Below are 20,452 nucleotides of genomic sequence, written 5' to 3' on the forward strand. Positions count from 1 at the left end.
CTTGAACTTCATATTATGTTCTTCCCTTTTCTTACTCCATTTTGCCTGCCTCCCTCCCTTTTTTATTCACACTGTTAAGTTCAATTTCTTTCTTTGCCTTGCTTCTATTCCCTGCTCTTATTATTACTCTTCCCTTAACCCTCAAAATTATTTTCCTTTCCATTAGTCATCACATATTCATTTTTTCTTTCTTATAAAGGTCTTAATCTCTTTCTACCTTTTCAAATATTTGCTCATTTGTTGTTAATAGTGTGGTTATGGTTGGGGAATGTTTTTGCAGTGTGGTTTTGTTTCCTGGGTTGTTTTGTTCTGGCAATACCTGTACAACAGCATACAAGACGTGGTGGGTGGTATGACTCAAACTCAACCGGCTGAAGGGAAGAACCCACTAAAGAATGACCCAACAAAAACCAAAACCCAATTATAAGAGAGACCATAAAAATGGCATAAAGGGCATCCTAAGAGCATCCAGCTCAGGAGATCAAGGTGACTGTATCATGGAGTCCCAAATGTCTCCTACCACAGAAGAACACCCCACGAAGAAAGGGAATCAAAGCAGATCAACTTAATTTAACATGCAGAAACAAAAAATCACCTAAAATGGGAAAACAAAGAAACAACCCTGAATCTAAAGGAAAGGAGGAATGTCCAGAAAGAGTGCTAAATGAAACTCAGGTAAACAATCTATGAGACACAGAGCTCAATAATGGTTATAAGAATACTTAAGGAACTCAAGGAGAATTATAAGGAACTCTATGGGAGCTTCAATGAACTTAGTGGGAACTACATCAGCATGGAAACAGGCATAGAAACTAAGAATATGAGTCAGGAAGAAATAAAGAACACAATATCTGAAATGGAGAATATAATAAAGGAATTAAAAGCAAGCTAGATGAGGTAGAGGATTGAATCAGTGAGTTGGAAGACAAGTTAGAAAAAAAACACCTCACAACAATAAAAAGAAAAATGATTCAAAAGGAACAAAGACAGTTTAAGAATGCTGCAAGACAACATGAAATGTAATATTACTCACATCATAGAGAGATATCAGAAGGAGAACAAAAGGAGCAAGGGACAGAAAACCATTTGGAAAATGTAATGATAGAAAACTTCCCTAACTTGATGAAAGAAAAACATCACACAACTTTGGAAAGAACACAGGATCCCAATCAAGATGAACCCAAGGAGACCCACTCCAAGACACATCATAATTAAAATGACAAAATTTAACACAAACAGATAATCTAAAAGGCAGGAAGTGAGAAACAGCTAGTAACACACAAGGAAGCTCTTATAAAGCTATCACCTAATTTCTCAACAGAAACACTACAAGCCAAAAGGGAACGGCGCAAAATATTTCAACTACTGAAAAGCAAAGGTATGCAACCAAGACTACCCAGAAAGGCTCCAATTTCAATTGGAAGGCAAAATAAGGAGCTTGCCAGACCAAAAAAAAAAAAAGCCAACAAAATAAAAATACATCTCCAACAAATGAGCATTGCAAGAGATGTTAAAGGGGCTGCTTTAAGAAGATGAAGAACTAGAGAAAAAAAAAAGGAACACAGGTACAGAGAAAAAAATGGCGATGAATGAATACCTATCAATAATAACCTTAAACGTAAAGAGATTAAATGCTCCAACCAAAAGACATAGGATATCTGAATGGATAAGAAAACATGACCAACATATATGTTATCAAGAAGACACCCACCTCAAAACAAAATCAAAAGAGGCTGAAAGTGAAGTTATCAAAGAAAAAAATTACAAGCAACCGGACATGAAGAAAAAGCTGGAGTAGCAATACTTACATCGCACAAAATAGACTTCAAAACCAAGGTCATAACAAGATAAAAAGGTCAATATATAATACTTAAGGGAGTAATCCAACAGGAGAATATAACTGTTCTAAATATATTCACCCAAAATAGGAGCACCAAAATATATATGGAAAACCTTGGAGGACTACAAGAAATAGATTGACAACAAGACAGTTATCATAGGGGATTTTAACACCCCACTGCTAATAATGCAGAGGTCCTTCTAAGCAAAGAATTAAAGAGGATATTACAGCACTGAACAATAATCTCGATCAAATGACATTGATTCTTACACAACATTCATGCCAAAGAAGCAAAATATACACTCTTTTCTTTTTATAAAGTATATTTACTGATTATGCTATTACAGTTTTCCCAATTTCCCCCTTTTAAAACCCCTCCGCCCTGCATCCCACAACTCTCAGTATCCCTGCCCTTAGTTCATGTCCATGGGTTGTACATAGAAGTTCTTTGAGTTTTCCCTTTTCTATACCATTTTTTAATCTCTCCCCATCTATTTAATGCCTACCGATTATGCTTCTTCTTCCCTGTACTGTTCCCCCCATTCTTCCCCACCCTTGTCCCCACTGAAAACCCTCTAGGTGGTGTCCATTTCTCTGATTCTGTTCCTATTCTAGTTGTTTGCTTAGTTTTTGTTGTTTTTCTTTTATTTTTTTAGGTTAATTTGTTAATAGTTGTGAGTTTCTTGTAATTTAACTGTTCATAGTTTTTGATCTCCTTCAATTTCTTAGATAAATCCCGTTAACATTTCATAGAATAATGGCTTGGTGATGATGAGTTCCTTTAACTTGATCCTTATCTGGGAAGCACTTTATCTGCCCTTCCATTCTAAATGATAGCTTCATTGGATAGAGTATTCTTGGATGTAGGTCCTTGCTTTTCATGACTTCAAATACTTCTTTCCAGCCACTTCTTGCCTGCAAGGTTTCTTTTCATAAGTCAGCTGACAGCTTTATGGGCACTCCTTTGTAGGAAACTCTTCTTTCCTTTTGCTGCTTTTGAGATTCTCTTTATCTTTAATCTTGGGTCACTTAATGATGATGTGCCTTGATGTGTGCCTCTTTGGGTCCAACTTCTTTGGGACTTGGGGCTTCTCAGGCTTCCTGGAAGTCTGTTTCTTTCACCAGATTGGGGAAGTTTTCCTTCATTATTTGTTCAATTAAGTTTTCAATTCCTTGCTATTGTTCTTCTCCTTCTGCCATTCCTATAATTCAGATATTGGACATTTCCAATTGTCCCAGAGGTTCCTAAGCTTCTCTTCACTTTTTTGAATTCTTGTTTCTTCATTCTGTTCCAGTTCAATGTTTATTTCTTCCTTTTGTTCCAAATCATTGCTCTGAATCCTGGTTTCCTCCCTGTCACTGTTGGTTCCCTGAATATTTTGCTTTATTTCACTTTGGGTATCCTTCATCTGTTCTTTCACTTTTTGACCAAGCTCAATCAGATCTGTGAGCACTTTGATCACCAGGGCTTTGACCTCTGCATCAGAAAGGTTGGCTTTCTCCTCATCACTTAGCACTCTTACTGGAGTTTTGCTCTGTTCTTTCATTTGGGCCCTATTTCTTTGTTCAGGGACCCTGTTAAGTTGTAAGGGGGCAGGGCCTTAGGTATTCATCAGGGTAGGGCAGCTCTCCTAGCTCTACTGCAGTACTGTTTGTGGGGGAGGGGCCAGAGAGGGAATAATGCTCCACTTTTTGGCTCCAGCCCCACTTTCCAACAAACTTGGGTACTCTTGTGTGCAACTGGGAGTTTCTCCCACTCCATCAATCCCTGACGTAGTCCAGTCAGCTCTGAGTCTCATTTCCTGTTCAGCCAGCCCCGCCCACACAGTCCACTACCTTGCTGCAGGTTCTCCATCTGCTCACCTTCAGTCTGGTTGGTCTGGTTGACTGTTTCTTTAATTCCTTGGTTGTCAGAGTTCCATGCAGTTTGATTTTCCGTCACCTCTAGTTGTTTTTTGATTTTAGATTGGTTGTTAAACTCATTTTGGTTGTGTGAGAAAGTGAAGGGTTTCTACCTATGCCTTCATTGGCCAGAACTCCTCCCCAATCTCAAAATATACATTCTTTTCAGCTGATAGCCTTTTCAAACACACCTGTATCATTTTCAAAGCTGGACCACATGGTGAGACACAAAACAAGCCCTGACAAATTCAAGAAAATTGAAATCATATCAAGCATCTTCTCAGATCACAATGGCTTGAACCTAGAAACCATCCTCAAGGAAAAAACAAACAAACATTCAAATACATGGAAATTATATAACATGTTATTAAATAATGATTGGGTTAACAGTGAGATCAAGGAAAAAAATCAATTAACTGTAAAGAGATGAAAATGACCACACAACAACCCAAAACCTATGGTATACAGTGAAGGCAATCCTGAGAGTAAAGTCCATACCAACACAGGCCTACCTGAATAAGTCAGAGTAATCTGAAGTAAAGAACCTAACCCTACATCTACAAAAACTAAAGGAACCACAATAAACAAAGCTCAGAGTAGAAGAAGTAATCATCAAATCATCATCTGAGTAGAAGAAAGGAAATCATCAAAATCAAGGCAGAATACAATGCCATAGAGACTAAAAGAACAATTCAAAGGATCAATAAATCCAACAGCTGGTTCTTCGAAAAGATAAAACTGATGAGCCTTTAACCAGACTCATGAACAAAAAAAGTGAGAGGAACTAAATAAACAAAATCAGAAATGAAAAAAAAGTCACAACTACCCTGGCTGGTGTAGCTCAGTGGATTGAGCGCGGGCCTGTGAACCAGACGATCGCAGTTCGATTCCCAGTCAGGGTACATGCTTGGGTTGCAGGCCAGTTTCCGGCAGGGGCCAGTTCCCTGCAGGAGATGCACAAGGAGCAACCAGACATTGATGTTTCCTTCCTCTCTCTTTCCCTTCCCCTCTAAAGATAAATAAATAAAATATTTAAAAAAAATCCCATGAAAAAATTTTAGAAAAAAAGTCAAAACTGATACCAGAAATACAAAAGATTGTAAGAAATTACTATGCACAACTATATGCCAAAAAATTTGGAAAACCTAAGCAAGATGGATAAATTTGTAGAAACATTCAATCTTCTAAAACTGAATCAAGAAGAAGCAGAAAGCATGAATAGACCTGTAACAACTACTGAAATGAAGCAGTAATCAAAAAGCTTCAAGTGCACAAAAGCTCTGGACCAGAGAGCTTCTCAGGCATATTTTATCAAACATGCAATGAAAAAAATGAACTCTTATCCTCAAAGTATTCCAAAAATTTCAAGACAAGGGAAGACTCCCAAACTCTTTTTATGAGGCCAGTATTATCCTAATTCCAAAACCAGGTAAAGACATAACAAAGAAAGAAAACTACAGGCCAACATCTCTAATAAACATAGATGCTAAAATCCTCAACATGGTATTGACAATCTGGATCCAGCAACATTAAAAAGATCATCGACCATGATCAAGCAGAATTCATTCCAGGGAGACAAGTATAGTACAGTATTCACAAATCAGTAAGTGTAATGGACAACATAAACAAAATAAAGGATAAAAAAATCACATGATCATATTAATAGATGCACAAAAAGCATTTGATAAAATCCAGCATCGATTTATAATAAAAACACTCAGCAAAGTCAGAAGAGAGAGAGTATACCTGAACCTAATAAAGACCATATACAAGAAACCTTTAGCCAACATCACACTCAAATGGTAAAAATGAAAAGCTTTCCTCTAACATCAGGAAGAAGACAATGGTGTCTACTTTCACCACTCTTAGTCAATAATGTACAGGAAGTTCTAGCCACAGCAATCAGACAGGAAAAAAGAAAAGGTATACAAATTTGAAAGGAAGAAGTAAAACTGTTATTATTTGCAGACAATATGATTGTGTACATAGAAAACTCTATACTCAACCTAAGAAGTGAATTTGGTAAAATAGCAAGTTACAAAGTCAACACACAGATATTAATGCCATTTCTGTAAATAATTAAGTATCAAAAAGAGGAACTGGTGGGGGGAAATCCCCCAGTTTAGTATAGCAACAAGAAAAATAAAGTACCTGAAAAGGGAACTAACCTTATGGGATACCATTTTTGCCAATAATACCTTGGACAAGGGTTTAACCTCTAAAATATATAAATAATTCATATGACTCAACACCAGGAAGACAAACAATCCCATAAAAAAATGAGGCAAAGACCTGAACAGTGACTTCTCCAAGGAGGACATGAAGATGGCCCACAGAAATATGAAAGGATGCTCAACATCACTAGCCATCAGAGACATGCAAATTAAAACCACGCTGAGATATCCCCTCACACCTGTTGGGAATGGTCATCATTAATATATCAACAAACAGTGCTGACAAGCATGTAAAGTAAAGGGAACCCTACTGAGCTGTTGGTGGGAATACAGACTGGTGCAGCCACTGTGGAAAATAGTAATGTCCTCAAATAATTAAAAAAGGAACTGCTTTTTGACCCAGCAATTTCACTGCTGGCATATATCCTAAGAATCCCGAAACACTAATTCAAAAAAAAAAAAAAAATGCACCCCTATGTTCCTAGCAGAGCTGTTTAAAATAGCCATGTGCTAGAAACAACCTAAGTGCCCAACAAGAAATGAGTGAATCAAAAAAGTGTGGTATATTTACACAATTGAATACTACACAGCAGAAAGAAAGGAACTCCTACTTTTTGTTACAGCATGGACAGAACTGAAGATGACTACTATGGTAAGTGAAATAAGCTAGTCAGTGAAAAACAAATACAATATGGCACTTATAACAAGAATCTAATGAACAAAATAAACTAACAAGCAAAATAGAACCAGAGGCATAGAAACATGGAAGAGACTGATAGCAGCTAGACGGGAAGGAGGTGGGGGACAATGGTGGAAAGAAGGGGAAGGAACTAGTCAAAGAACACATATCAAGGAGCAATGGAGATGTACAATGGTGTGGGAATTGACTGTGAGGGGCTGTGGGCTAGGTGGAGCAGGGTAAAGGGGGGAAAACGGACAACTGTAATAGAATAACAATTTTTTAAAATTTAGAAATAGGCAAAGATACTTACTGAATGGCCATAAACCAGAATACTTGTAACACCAAATACTGACAAGAATGTGGAACAATAATAAATCTCATTCACTGCTGGTGGTAATAGAAAATGGTACGACTATTTTGAAAGAGAGTTTGGCAGCTTCTTACAAAACTAAACATACTCTTAGCATATATGATCCAGCAATCATGCTCTTTTGGTATTTACCCAAAGGAGGTTAAAACATGTCCAAACAAAAACCTGCACATGAATGTTTATAGAAGCTGTATTCATACTGCCAAAATTTGGAAGTAACCAAGATGCCCCTCGTTAGGGAAATGGATAGTCTGTGGTACATGTAGATATGAAACAGCTTTAGTACTAAAAGAAATGAGCTATCAAGCCATGAAATGAAATGAAGGAACCTTAAATGCCCCAAACAAGCCAATGTGAAAAGGCTACAGACATACTATATGGTTCCAACTATATGACACTGTGAAAAAAGCAAATACATACTATGAAGACAAAAGATCAGGGGTTTTATGAGTGGGAGGGAGAAATGAATAGGTAGACTACAGAGTATTTTTAGGACACTGAAAAAACTGCATGATTCCATAATAACGACTATGTATACATCTGTTTAAACCACAGAATGAAACCAAGAGTAAAACCTAAGATAATCTATGAACTTTGGTTAATTATAATGTATCAATGTAGGTTCATCAATTTTAACAAATATACAACTCTGGTGAGAGATTCTGAAAATGGGGGAGGCTATGCACGTGTAGGGGCAGGGGATATATAGGAAAATTCAGTATCTTCCCCTCGATTATGCTGTGAACCTACAACTGCGGTATTATAAAAAAATAAAGTCTTAATTTTACCCTTTTAAATATTTTATTTACTTATTTTTAGAAAGAGGAGAAGGGAGGAAGAGAGGGCAAAAAACATCAATGTGTGAGAGAAACATCAATCGGTTATCTCTCACATACACTCCAAATGGGGACCAGGCCCAAAACTCAGGTACGTGCCCTGACCAGGGATCAAACCAGGCAACCTTTTGCTTTGGAGGATGACAACCAACCAAGCCAGACTGGTCAGACTAAAGTCTTAACTTAAAAAAAGGGGGGGGGGGCGGGCAGTAGGGAGTTCGGCCAAGATTGGGTAGGTAGAAACCCTTCGCTTCCGTGCACAACCAAAAGGAGGATAAAGATCAATCTCAAATCAGAAAACAACCAGAAGTGCCAGAAAATCAAACTGCATGGAACTCTGACAACCCAGAAATTAAAGAAAGTCAACCAGACCAACCACACTGGTAAGGCAGTGGATGGAGAGAAACCACAGTGAGGCAGTGGATGGTGGGGGCAAGGCTGGCTACAGCGAGGCAACAGGCTGTGCAGTAGGGGCTAATTAAGGGAAAACTCAGACTCAGAGGTAGCTGTGGACTGCAGTGGTTGCCCCAGTGGAAAAAACTACCAGTTTCACAGGTGAGAGTTCATTGAAAAGTTCACTGGAGAAGAGCAGGCAGGCTGCATTGTTCCCCCTCTGGCCCCTCCCCAACAGGAAGTATTGCAGTGCAGCAAAGAGGATTGCCCTGCCCAAGTGAATTCCTAAGGCCTTGACCCCTTACAACTTCTCAGGTGTGCCAAGGCAAAGAAATATGGCCCATACTTCTGGCCAAGATGGAGGTGTAGGTAGACACACTATGCCTCCTCACACAACCAAAGTAAGAACAACAAAAATATAGAAACAAACAAACAAACAAAACAACCACTACTGAAAGAAAACTGAATTGTAGGGAAGTCTGACAACCAAGGAGTTAAAGAAGAAACGTTCATCCAGACAGGTAGGAGGGGACGAGTAGGGCGGCCCAGTGAAGAGGACTGGCGGAAAACTGCTGTCTGGCAGACCTTGGGCTTAGTAAGGCAGTGGACCGTGAAGCTGCGAGGTGCACAAGATGGCTGGTGTACTGGAGTCCCACACTTGCACGCAGATAACCAGGTAAACCTGGGGAGCGAGACAGACCGCGCAACTTAGTGTTCCAGTGAGGGGAAATAAAGCCTCAAAACACCACTGAAAACACATATGGGGGTTGAGATTCTGAGAGAGACTCCCAGCCTCACAGGAGAGTTCACTGGAAAAACCCACAGGGTCCTAGAACGTACATAAACCCACCCACCCGGGAATCAGCACCAGAAAAGCCCAGATTGCTTGGGGGAAGTGGCAGAAGGGATTGAAATCCAGCAGAAAAGAGCAAGTGCCATTGTTCCCTCTCGGACCCCCTCCCCCACATACTGCCTCACAACCCAGCAACTGGGTGGCCCCACCCAGGTGAAAACCTAAGGCTCCACTCCTCACTACATAACAACCAAGTCAGGACAGAAAAAATGGCCCAAACGAAAGAACAGATCAAAGCTCCAGAAATAATACAACTAAGTGATGAAGAGAAGCCAACCTAACAGATACACAGTTCGAAGCACTAGTGATCAGGATGCTCACAGATTTGGTTGAATTTGGTTACAAATCAGATGAACAAATGAAGGCTACGTTAAGTGAAATAAAGGAAAATGTACAGAGAACCAATACTGATGGGAAGGAAACTGGGACTCAAATCAAAGGAGTGGACAAGAAGAAAGAAAAAAACATTCAACCAGAACAAAATGAAGAAACAAGAATTCAAAAAAATGAGGAGAGGCTTAGGAACTTCCAGGACATCTTTAAACATTCCAACATCTGAATCATAGGGGTACTAGAAAGGGAAGAGGAAGAGCAACAAGTGGAAAACTTATTTGAACAAATAATAAAGGAGAACTTCCCCAATCTGGCAAAGGAAACAGACTTCCAGGAAGCTTGGAGAGTCCCAAAGAAGTTGGACCCAAGAAGGAACACACCAAGGCATATCATAATGACATTAGCCAAGATTAAAATGGAGAGAATCCTAGAAGCAGCAAGAGGAGACAGTTACCTACAAAGGAGTTCCCATCAGACTGTCAGCTGATTTCTCAAAAGAGACTGAAGAAATTGAAGAAACTGAAGAAGATCAAAAACTATGAACAGTTAAATTACAAGAAACTCACAACTATTAACAAATGAACCTAAAAAACTAAAAGAAAGAAAAACAACAAAAACAAAAACTAAGCAAACAACTAGAACAGGAACAGAATCAGAGAAATGGACATCACATGGAGGGTTTTCAGTGGGGACAGGGTGGGGAAGAATGGGGGGAACAGTACAGGGAAGAAGAAGCATAATTGGTAGGCATTAAATAGATGGGGAGAGATTAAAAATGGTATAGGAAAGGGAGAACTCAAAGAACTTCTATGTACAACCCATGGACATGAACTAAGGGCAGGGATGCTGAGAGTTGGGGGTGTGGGGTGGAGGGGGGATAAATGGGGAAAATATGGGAAAACTGTAATAGCATAATCAATAAAATATAATTTTTCAAAGGGTGAATGATTTGAATAGACCTTTCTCTAAAGATATAAATGGTCAATAAGCACATGATAGAGAAGTTGAATATCCTTAGTCATTAGGAAAATGCAAATCTAAAACATGATGATATACCAATTCATACTCACTTGCATTGAGACAAGCCAGTAAAAGCCAGGACAGGAGCAACAGAGAAACTTAGACAAGACAGCTGAACAAAATGGCTGATCAATTTACAGCCAGATCCAGAAAGTCACCCTCCCTGAGATAACATCTAGGCCTCTGCTGTATTCCAACTGCAGTCCCAGAAAAAGTAGAACAAGGTAGGCAATTCCAAGACTAGCTATAATGACTAACAACTCCCTGTCTGGAACTGACCAATCAGTAGAAACCAGGACCCTGAAAGAGCACACCTGGAAAACTGATGAATATTCTGCTGAAACCCTCTTCTAAGACCTCACCTAAGATTCCCACTTGTCAGAGAGAGAGAAAAAAAAAACTCAAGACAAAGGACCCAGTGCAACGGGGAGCAGCCCATTCCCTTCCCTTTCCCCTCTTTGTCGCTCACTTCTTCCCCCTAAACTCTAACCAGAGGCTTACAATCAGGGGAGGAATGGGCAAAACAGCAGCTTCTCCCTAGCTAATCTCCTGAACCTAATCTCCTTTTCTCTGACTTCTCTGTGAGCCAAAGCAGCCTAGCCTGGGGTCTTCTGTTGCTTCTATGCTAAGCCCTTCAGTGTTTTACTGTCCCCAGCTTTAATAAACGTACCCTCATAGTCATCTGGGTTTATGTTGTAAAATCTTTCCTACACGAAGTGAAGAATCCACACACTACAAGCTGGCCATAGAGAGACACACTCAGGGCTAGGCCCCGACTATAATTTTCAAAATGGAAAATAACAAGTATTAATGAGGATGTGAAGAAATAAGATTCCTTGTGATGGGGTAATTCATGAGTTAAAATTTTTTAGCTTTAGTTATAGTCAATAGGCTTAGTGATTAATGCATGCAGAAAGCTGTTGTTTCCAGGAACTGGAATGCATGACTGGACCTACCTTAACTCCTGGAAGCCAGCAAGAATTCAACCTTTGTGCTTCAGGAGGATTGCAAGCTATCGTGATAGTATCTAAGCCATTATGCTCCAGTAAAGGAATGTCTGTTGACCAGGACACACATAAAGAATCACTGGTCAGCAGATGAAGGGATGCTAGGAAAACTGCTGGACCGTAACTTTTATCTGATTAACCTTTTTCCCTAAATTTCAAACCCCTTACGGATCCTTTTCTTTCCCCTTATTAAAAAAAAAGGTCACCTTGAGATGCAATCTTTAAGATGGTTTTTAAGGTACATCATCCACCATCTTCTCAGATCACAGGCATCTAAATTGAGTTCCTATAAAGATTCAATTCTTGTCTCAATTTATGGTTCTGCTAGTGATAGGCAGCATGAATGCTGACTTTTCCAGTTTCACTTACACATTGCTGGTGGGAATGTAATATCTTGCAGCCAACATGAAAAACAGTTTAGCAGTTCCTCAAAATACAAAACACAGAATTACCATCAATATTATCCAGCAATTACACTTCTAGGTCCAAATACAAAAGAATCAAAAACAGGGACAATGATATCTGCACACCAATGTTCACAGTAGCAGTATTATTCACAATAACCAAAAGGCAGAAATAACGTGTGTCTATTAACAGATGAATAAAGAAAATGCGTGTGGTACATACATACCAAGAAATATTAGTCAGTCATAAATCGGAATGAAGTTGATATAGGCTACAACACAGTTTAACATTGACAACATTATAGTAAGTCAAATAATCCGGAGACAAATACTGCATAACTCTACTTGTATCAGGTACCTAGAATAGGTAAATTCACAGATACAAAGTTGAGTAGAGCCCTGGCTAGTGTAGCTCAGTGGGTTGAGCGTGGGCCTGAGAACCACGCAATCGCAGTTCGATTCCAGGTCAGGGCACATGCCTGGGTTGCAGGCTAGTTCCCAGCAGGGAACTCATGAAAGGCAACCATACATTGATATTTCTCTCCCTCTCTCCTTCCCTTCCCCTCTAAAGATAAATAAATTTTAAAAATCTTAAAAAAAAAAAGTTGAGTAGAGGTTACCAAGGACTAGGGGGTAGGGAGAAATATGGAGTTATCTCTTAATGGACACAGAGTTTCCATTTGGGGTGCCAAAAAGGTTCTGGAAATAGTGGTGATGGTTTCACAACACTGTAAATGGAATAAATAACATTATACTGTTCTCTTAAAAATGTCAGGCTTTGTTATATGTACTTTACCACAAATTTAATTGTTCATACCAAAAGAAAGTCATGTTTGAGCAATGACTTCAATATAAAAGAAATAAAACCACAAAATTATATCAGAAAACACTAGAGAAAAATTTTTGTAATCAAAGAATATAGAAGGCCTTTTAAGCCATGGTGTGCGCGCGTGCGCGCGCACACACACACACACAACTAGTAAAGGCTGATAAATCTGATTTCATAAGAATATCTAACATAAACATGTCCAAAGGTAATCATAAACTGAAAAAAAATTTGCAATTTATAGCAAATGCTTAATTTCCTTAACATGTAAACAGCTCTTACATATCAAAAAGAAGAAAAAAAACCTGGCATTTAAAAATAAGGAAAATTGTTCAATTTCATTCATAATGGTAGAAGTACACATTATAACTTACACAGTAAAACCATTTTTTATCTATCAGACACAGATGGAAAGTTTGATAACATAACTGGGTAGATGAAGGTATAGGGAAACAGGCACTTTCTTAAACTATTGATAGAAACATGTACATTGGTACAACTTCTTTGGTTAAATAGCTAAATACAGCTGTTGTCTATAATAGCTAATTGACATGTAGAAATAACCTACATGTCCAAGACAGACAAGTAGTTAATGAACACTATTTAACTGTTAAAATGAACACATGAGATCTGTATAGAAGAATTACTGAGATATATTAAGTGAAAAAAGCAAGGCATAAAACAGTATACTAATATTTGTTTTATAGGGATGGGATAGATAGAAGGAGAAAGGGAGGCAAGTAGGCAACAACTTACATAAGGATAAAATACGTCTGGCAATAGAGAAGGAACTAGGAAGAACAGAGGGAAGTGATGGATTTTTCCACTAATACATACCATTCTGTACTGTTTTAATTTTTGCCATGTTCATGTAATCCTAAACAAATTACTTATTTCTTCAAACACAGACTCTAAAGTTAAGTCCTGGACTCTTATCTGGATCTACCACTCAAATGTACTATAAATTTGGAAAAAATGAGTCTCAGTTTTCTGATTTGGAGCTACTTCTTTGATAATTCACATAAGTATACAGCAAATGCCTAATACAAACTAGGAGCTCAGTCAAGATTAGTTATTTCATCCTTGCTAAACTCCCTCAAAAAGGAGCTCTTCTCTAAGAGAAGTATGGTGCACAGCAGAACTTACTGCACGAGGGACCTTATCTCCCCAACCAGTGACAGGCATATTAAGGGCCTGAACACTAAAATAATGGTTTTTGAAGAATGTAAGATATTTAGCTTCCTACTTTATTGTGTCCCTCCTCAATATCTTTAGCCAGAATACATGCAAAAACATTTGACTAAAAAGAAAAGAAAGTGAACGTTTAGTCAGGATTAAACGTTCAGGATTTGAATTCAGGATTTATTTCGGGACCTTAAGTACAAAGAAAGAAATATAAGTATATTCTCCCATTTGTAGAAAATCTATCAATTTGGAATTACCTTAGTCCTATTTTTTCGTATAAAATTAATAGAAAAGGGATTACCCTTTCCCAGTTTCCTAATTCTTATTCTCTGCTCTATCACAAGAGTTCAAGGTAGAATATTCTACAGCACAACAAGGATATAAAGTTTTCTGTGCACTATATAGAACAAAGATATACTGAGTATGAAAATACTATTTAATATTATATAATAAAGTATTATGAAATAATGATTTCACCCTAACAATGATAGAATTTGAGTTACAGCAATAGAGATTTAAAGAATAAAAACTTTAAGATGTGAAATGTGAACCTGTTTTATAACTTCAGTAATTAAGATATAAATCAGCATAGAGGCAATTCCTATTGACACAGAGAAACAATTTTCTAAGGTTACCCCAGCCCTCAAATAGAAACAGGGAGCCATATGACCTTACTCCAACCCACCTAAGAAATTCCTAGAAGCACTATTAAGTAGACAGTTAAGAGGAACTATTAGCTTTAAGAGTACAAATCTGTTCAAATATAGTAAGAGAAAAAACAAAATAATTCAGTATGACATTTTCTTCAGAGGATTAAGAGCAGTTTCAATTAAAGCTACAAATAAGGCAAATGAAGTAGAAGCAGTCAAGCAGTTCAGGTTTGCAGAGGTTCTCTGCCGCACACTGGGGCCCTCAGGCATTCGGCCTACACCTGATTCACCAGCATGATGCCCTAGAGGAAGGTCAGCTCCATCAAAGGGACAGCAAAGGAGGAGCCCAAAAGATCAGGGAGGTTGTCAGCTAAACCTGCCAAGCCAAACAGACATAGCAGGAAAGGATAAATCTGCAAACAAAAAGTGTAAATAAAAAGGAAAAGGGGAGCAAAGGGAAAACAGGCTGAAGTAGCTAATAACCAGGAACCTAAACATCTACCTATAGAAAATGGAGAAACTAAAAATGAGAAGAGTCCAGTCTCAGATAAAGCAGAAAAGGAGCAGCCAAGTCTGATTAACTTCATATATCATGTCTTATCATTGGTCCCTGTCTCCATTCTTCTACAATCCAGAGGAGTATTTTTATCAACCATTTTGTACACGCAAGTTTTTTAGTAGCTCTAGAAACATTTTTTAAGAAGGGAATTCTACCTCATCCCATTCTAAAAAATTTTTTAAATTTTATTTATTTATCTTTAGAGGGAAAGGGGAGGAGAGAGGGAGAGAAATATCAATGTATGTTTGCCTCTCATGTGTCCCCCGCTGGGAACTGGCCTGCAACCCAGGCATGTGACCTGACTGGGAATCGAGGAACCTCGATCGTGTGGTTCGCAGGCCCGGGCTCAATCCACTGAGCTACAGCCAGGGCCATACCTCATCCCATTTTTTTTTTAAGTGTAAATATTTTTTAAGAGGTGAAATCATTTGCTTTCACAGCCAGAAAACACTGGGATATTGAACAAGGGAGGCTTTGAGTTTCTTTGGTATCAGCTTAATATTCCATAGATTGCCGGCAGTTTTTATACCCTATAATACAAAGCACATTAAATGGCAATTTGGAGTCAGTCATGCATTCACTGTATCTTGAACATTTCAAATTACTTCTATTTCTCATGGTTTTGGTAGAACTGTCTCCTAAAGAAAACCACTCCTTGACCTAGGCTCTCCCTGTTAGAATTTTGTGCACTCTGTAACATCTTTGTTGTGGTACTCCCATTTTCCTATTAACATTGTAACATGCTCTGAAACACTGAAAATTTGATTATGTACTATATATATTATACTGTGAATTAGTCAGACTGCTGTAACAACACATCAACACTTGCAGATATTGGTACTAGATCCTCTATTGAGAAAATTAGTCTTTAAATTTTAAGCTGGAAAGTCACTGGAATGACTTCAGGAAATACCACAATATATGACTTTACATTATTTTTATTATTTTTTAGTATATTTTTTGATTATACTATCATAGCTGTCCCAATTTTCCTCCCCTTTATCCCCCTCAGCCCTGGACCCTCCCCCTCCCTCCAGCATTGCTGCCCTTAATGTCCATGTGTTGTACACCGTATGTGTACATACGGTCTTTGGTTTCACCATTTTCTATATTATTTTTAACCTCCCTGTTTACTTTGTGCCTACCAATTATGATTCTTCTTCCCTGTACTTTCCCCCATTCTCCCCTACCCCCGCTAATATCCCTCCACATAATCTCCATTTCTGTGATTCTGTTCCTATTCTAGTGGTTTCCTTAGTTTTGCGTTTTGTTTTTTTTTTAGTTCAATTGTGGATACTTGTGAGTTTGTTGTCCTTACAATTCACAGGTTTGATCTTCTTCTTCTTAGATAAGTCCCTTTAACATTTCATATAAGGGCTTCGTGGTGATAAACTCCTTTAACTTGACCTTATCTGGGAAGCACTTTATCTGCCCTTCCATTCTAAACGTTAGCTTTGCTGGAGAGAGTTTTCTTGGATGTAGGTCCTTGCCTTTCATGACTTGGAATACTTCTTCTTTCCAGCCACTTCTTGCCTGTAAGGTTTCTTTTGAGAAATCAGCCGATAGCCCTTGGGAAGTCCTTTGTAATTCTGTTCTTTCCTTTTGATGCTTTTAAGATTCTCTCCTTATGTTTAATCTTGGGTAATTTAATTGTGATATGTCTTGGTATGTTCCTCTTTGGGCCCTACTTCTTTAGGACTCTCTGAGCTTTCTGGACTTCCTGGAAGTATATTTCCTTTGCCAGATTGGAGAAGTTTTCCTTCATTATTTGTTCAAATAAGTTTTTAATTTCTTGCTGTTGTTCTTCCCCTTCCAGCAGCCCTATGTTTCGGATGTTGGAATGTTTAAAGTTGTCCTTGAGGTTCCTAAGTTTCTCCTAATTTTTTTGAATTCTTCTTTGCTCATTCTGTCCCAAGTGATGTTTATTTCCTTTTGTTTCCTTCCCTTCATTGTTGGTTCCCTGTACATGTTTCTTTATTTCACTTTGTATAGCCTTCATTTCTTCTATTTTGCATCCATACTTAACTATTTCTGTGGGCATTCTGATTACCAGTGTTTTGAACTCTGCATTTGATAGGTTGTTTACCTCCTTGCTCCTTAGTTCTTTTCTGGAATTTTGATCTGTTCTTTCATTTGGGCCATTTTTTCTTTGTCTCAGTGTACCTGTTAGGTTGTAAGGAGCAGAGCCTTAGGCATTAGCCAGGACTGGGCAACATACTTCACCAGGGTATGGTGTTGTATTTGGAGGAGGGATCAGAGAGGGGACAATGCCACTTGCTCAGCTCTCACCCTGCTTTCAGTCACTTCCTCTGCCACCCAGGAGCAAATTAGCCCTTATTACATTCACTTCTGGTGCAGATTCCCGAGTAGTGCTATTGTAAACATCCTAGCACCTTATGGCTCTCTCCAACAAATTCTCCTATGAGGCTGGGAATTTCTCCCACCATTGCACCTCTCACAGGTTTTTACAGCCAGAGGTGTTGAGGCTTTACTTCCCTGTCCTGGAACCCTGGGTTTCATGGTCTGTCTCACTCCCCAGCTGTTCCTCCCAGTTTATCTGCAAGCAAATGTGGGACTTCCAGGTCTACGAGCTGATGCCTTGCAGCATGTCCTCTACGCCCCTGGTGCTCATCTTGTCCCTCCTACCAGGCTGTAATACTGTTTCTTCTTAACTTCTTATTTAAAAAATATATTTTATTGATTATGCCATTACAGTTGTCACATTCCCCCCCTTCACTACCCTCCACCCTGCACACCGCTCCTCCACCATTCCACCCCTCTTCATTCATCTCCTCCCCCACCCCCCCTTTCATTCATGTCAATGTGTCACAAGTTCTTTAGAGTCTATATTTCCCTACTATTCTTGCCCTGCCCCCTGTCTATTTTCTACCTACCGTCTATGCTACTTATTCTCTGTACCTTCTCCCCGCTTCGCCTCCTCCTTCCACTCCCCTATTGCTAACCCTCCATGTGTTCTTCATTTCTATGGTTCCACCAGCTGGGTCTAGCTGTCCTCTTGGTTTGTTTTTGTTTTAGGTGTGGTTGTTAATGACTCTGAGTCTGCTGTTCTTAAACTGTTAATATTTTTTATCTTCTTTTTCTTAGATAAGTCCCTTTAACATTTCATGTAATAAGGGCTTGGTGATGATGAACTCTTTGAATTTGACCTTATCTGAGAAGCACTTTATCTGCCCTACCATTCTAAATGAAAGCTTTGCTGGATATAGCAACCTTGGATGCAGGTTTGTAGATTTCATGACTTGCAATACTTCTTTCCAGCTCCTTCTTGCCTGTAAGGTCTCTTTTGAGAAATCCGCTGACAGTCTGATGGGCACTGCTTTGTAGGTGACTGTCCCCTTAGCTCTTGCTGCTTCTAGAATTCTCTACTTCATTTTAATCTTGGCTACTGTACTTATGATGTCCCTCGGTGTGTTCCTTCTTGGGTCCAACTTCTTTGGGACTCTCTGAGCTGCCTGGATTTCCTGGAAGTCTATTTCCTTTGCCAGACTGGGGAAGTTCTCCTTTATTATTTGTTCAAATAAGTTTTCCACTCGTGGCTGTTCCTCTTCCCCCTCTGGTACCCCTATAATTGGGATGTTGGAACGTTTAAAGATGTCCTGGAGGTTCCTAAGCCTCTCCTCATTTTTTTGAATTCTTGTTTCTTCCTTCTTTTCTGTTTGGTTGTTTCTTTCTTCCTTCTGGTCCACTCCCTTGATTTGAGTCCCAGTTTCCTTTCCATCACTATTGGTTTCCTGTGCATTTCCCTTCGTTTCAATCAGTTTAGCCTGCATATGTTCCTCTAATTTGTGGCTAAAATCAACCAATTCTGTGAGCATCCTGATCACCAGTATTTTGAACTGTGCATCTGAAATGTTGGCTATTTCTTGGTCACTTAGAATTGTAGGCTCTGGGGCTTTGAGCTGTTCTTGAGTCATAATGTTTGGTCTGTTTGCACCTGTTATGTATGAGGGGTGGAGCCTTAGGTGTTCACAACCCAGTCTCTGGGTTGTGATGCTGTATATGAGGGCGGGGTCAGAGAGGGGGGAAAAAAGGGTGCTTTGCTCTGCTCCCCTCCCTCTCAGATTTCTGTCCCCTCTGTGGCTTCCCACAAGCAAATTGGGCCCCTCTGGTGCTGGTTCCTGGGCGTGTGGGCCTGTGTACCCTCCAGGACCCTGTGGGTCTCTCCAACAATCTCTCTGTGAGCCTGGGAGCCTCTTCTGGCCTCTCGACCCCGAGAAAGTCTTTCCAGTTGGTGCTTTCAGGCTCTGATTCCCGTCACTGGGGCCCTAGCCTGAGTGGTCTGTTTCACTGTTCGCTCCTTTGCTTGGTTTATCTGCATGCAAATGTGTGACCGCAGTCAGCCAGCCGCCCTGCGCCCTCACTGGGTCCTCCTGTCACCACCCCACGCCTGGGATCCACCAACCCCTCCACCTCTGCTCCTGGGTCTGTTGGACCAAACGATCTTTCCAGTCTGACTCCATTCACTGCTGACCCCGCCCCTCTTACTGGTCTGGCTGAATGGTTCGTTGTTGTCGGACTTCCATACAGTTCAATTTACACTGTTTTGGCTGTGTTTTTTTGTTACTAAAACTTTGCTGTCTTTAAATTTAGTTGTGGGAGGGGGCACAGTGTTTCCACCTACACCTCCATCTTGGCCGGAATTCTCCCACTTTCTGTTTTAAAGTCCTCTGCCAAAATCCCATGTGCATCAGAAGGCAGTGGGAGTGTCTAGCTTTACAACCAGTGTGTTCTATGTTCTCCATGTTTGCCTTTTCTTCTCTTCCAGCATCCACATTTAGCAAGTGGTCAAATTCTTAAATCACACATGCTCTTTACAAGCTCCCTTCTGCTGAGTCATGAGCTGGTCGGCTACCTTGGGCAACCTGCCATCTCCAGCAGCCCCTCCCTTCACCAGAGTAGGGAGGGACAAGCCACTTTTAATATTTGATTCTGCCTGGGTGTTTTCTTCTTGCCCTCTACCTTTTCCCAGTGGTCTAGCCTGACCCCTATGTTATAGTGCTATTTTAAATGTATTTAATGTCTGTCATGAACCAGTATGTCTGATTTAATATACTGTTTCTTCTGTCAGTTTCATTTGGTTCATGCCACTAATCATTAGTAACTTCATTTTTTCCCATAAGTGAGATTTTATTGGTTGTTTTGAGGAAAAGTATACAGACATTTCAATTTGTACACAATTCTTAACATACATACCAAATGTAAAGTCAGGATTTCTGGCCAAGGTAAATGTATATATGTAGATATGCTTTGCTTCTTCGTACAGCCAAAAGACAGACAGCAATTAATTTAAAAACAATAACCAACCAGAACTGCCAGAAAATTGAACTGTATGGAAGTCCAACAACCAAGAAGTTAAAGTAGAGGACTTCTGGCCAAGATGGAGGTGTAGGTGGAAAC

The 20,452-nt window shown here is 39.5% G+C and overlaps 1 protein-coding gene and 1 pseudogene across 2 annotated transcripts in view; one reads left to right on the forward strand and one right to left on the reverse strand.

The window, feature by feature from the left end:
• The window catches only part of PTPN2 (protein tyrosine phosphatase non-receptor type 2), a 138,829-nt gene that overhangs the window by 110,950 nt on the left and 7,427 nt on the right, over positions 1-20,452 (reverse strand). The gene's annotated exons all lie outside the window — the stretch shown is intronic.
• LOC119001956 (non-histone chromosomal protein HMG-14-like) lies at positions 14,773-15,172 on the forward strand (annotated as a pseudogene).

This window comes from Sturnira hondurensis, unplaced genomic scaffold (genome assembly GCF_014824575.4).
Source record: "Sturnira hondurensis isolate 20B ecotype Veracruz unplaced genomic scaffold, ASM1482457v3 Scaffold0017338, whole genome shotgun sequence".
NCBI lineage: Eukaryota > Metazoa > Chordata > Mammalia > Chiroptera > Phyllostomidae > Sturnira > Sturnira hondurensis.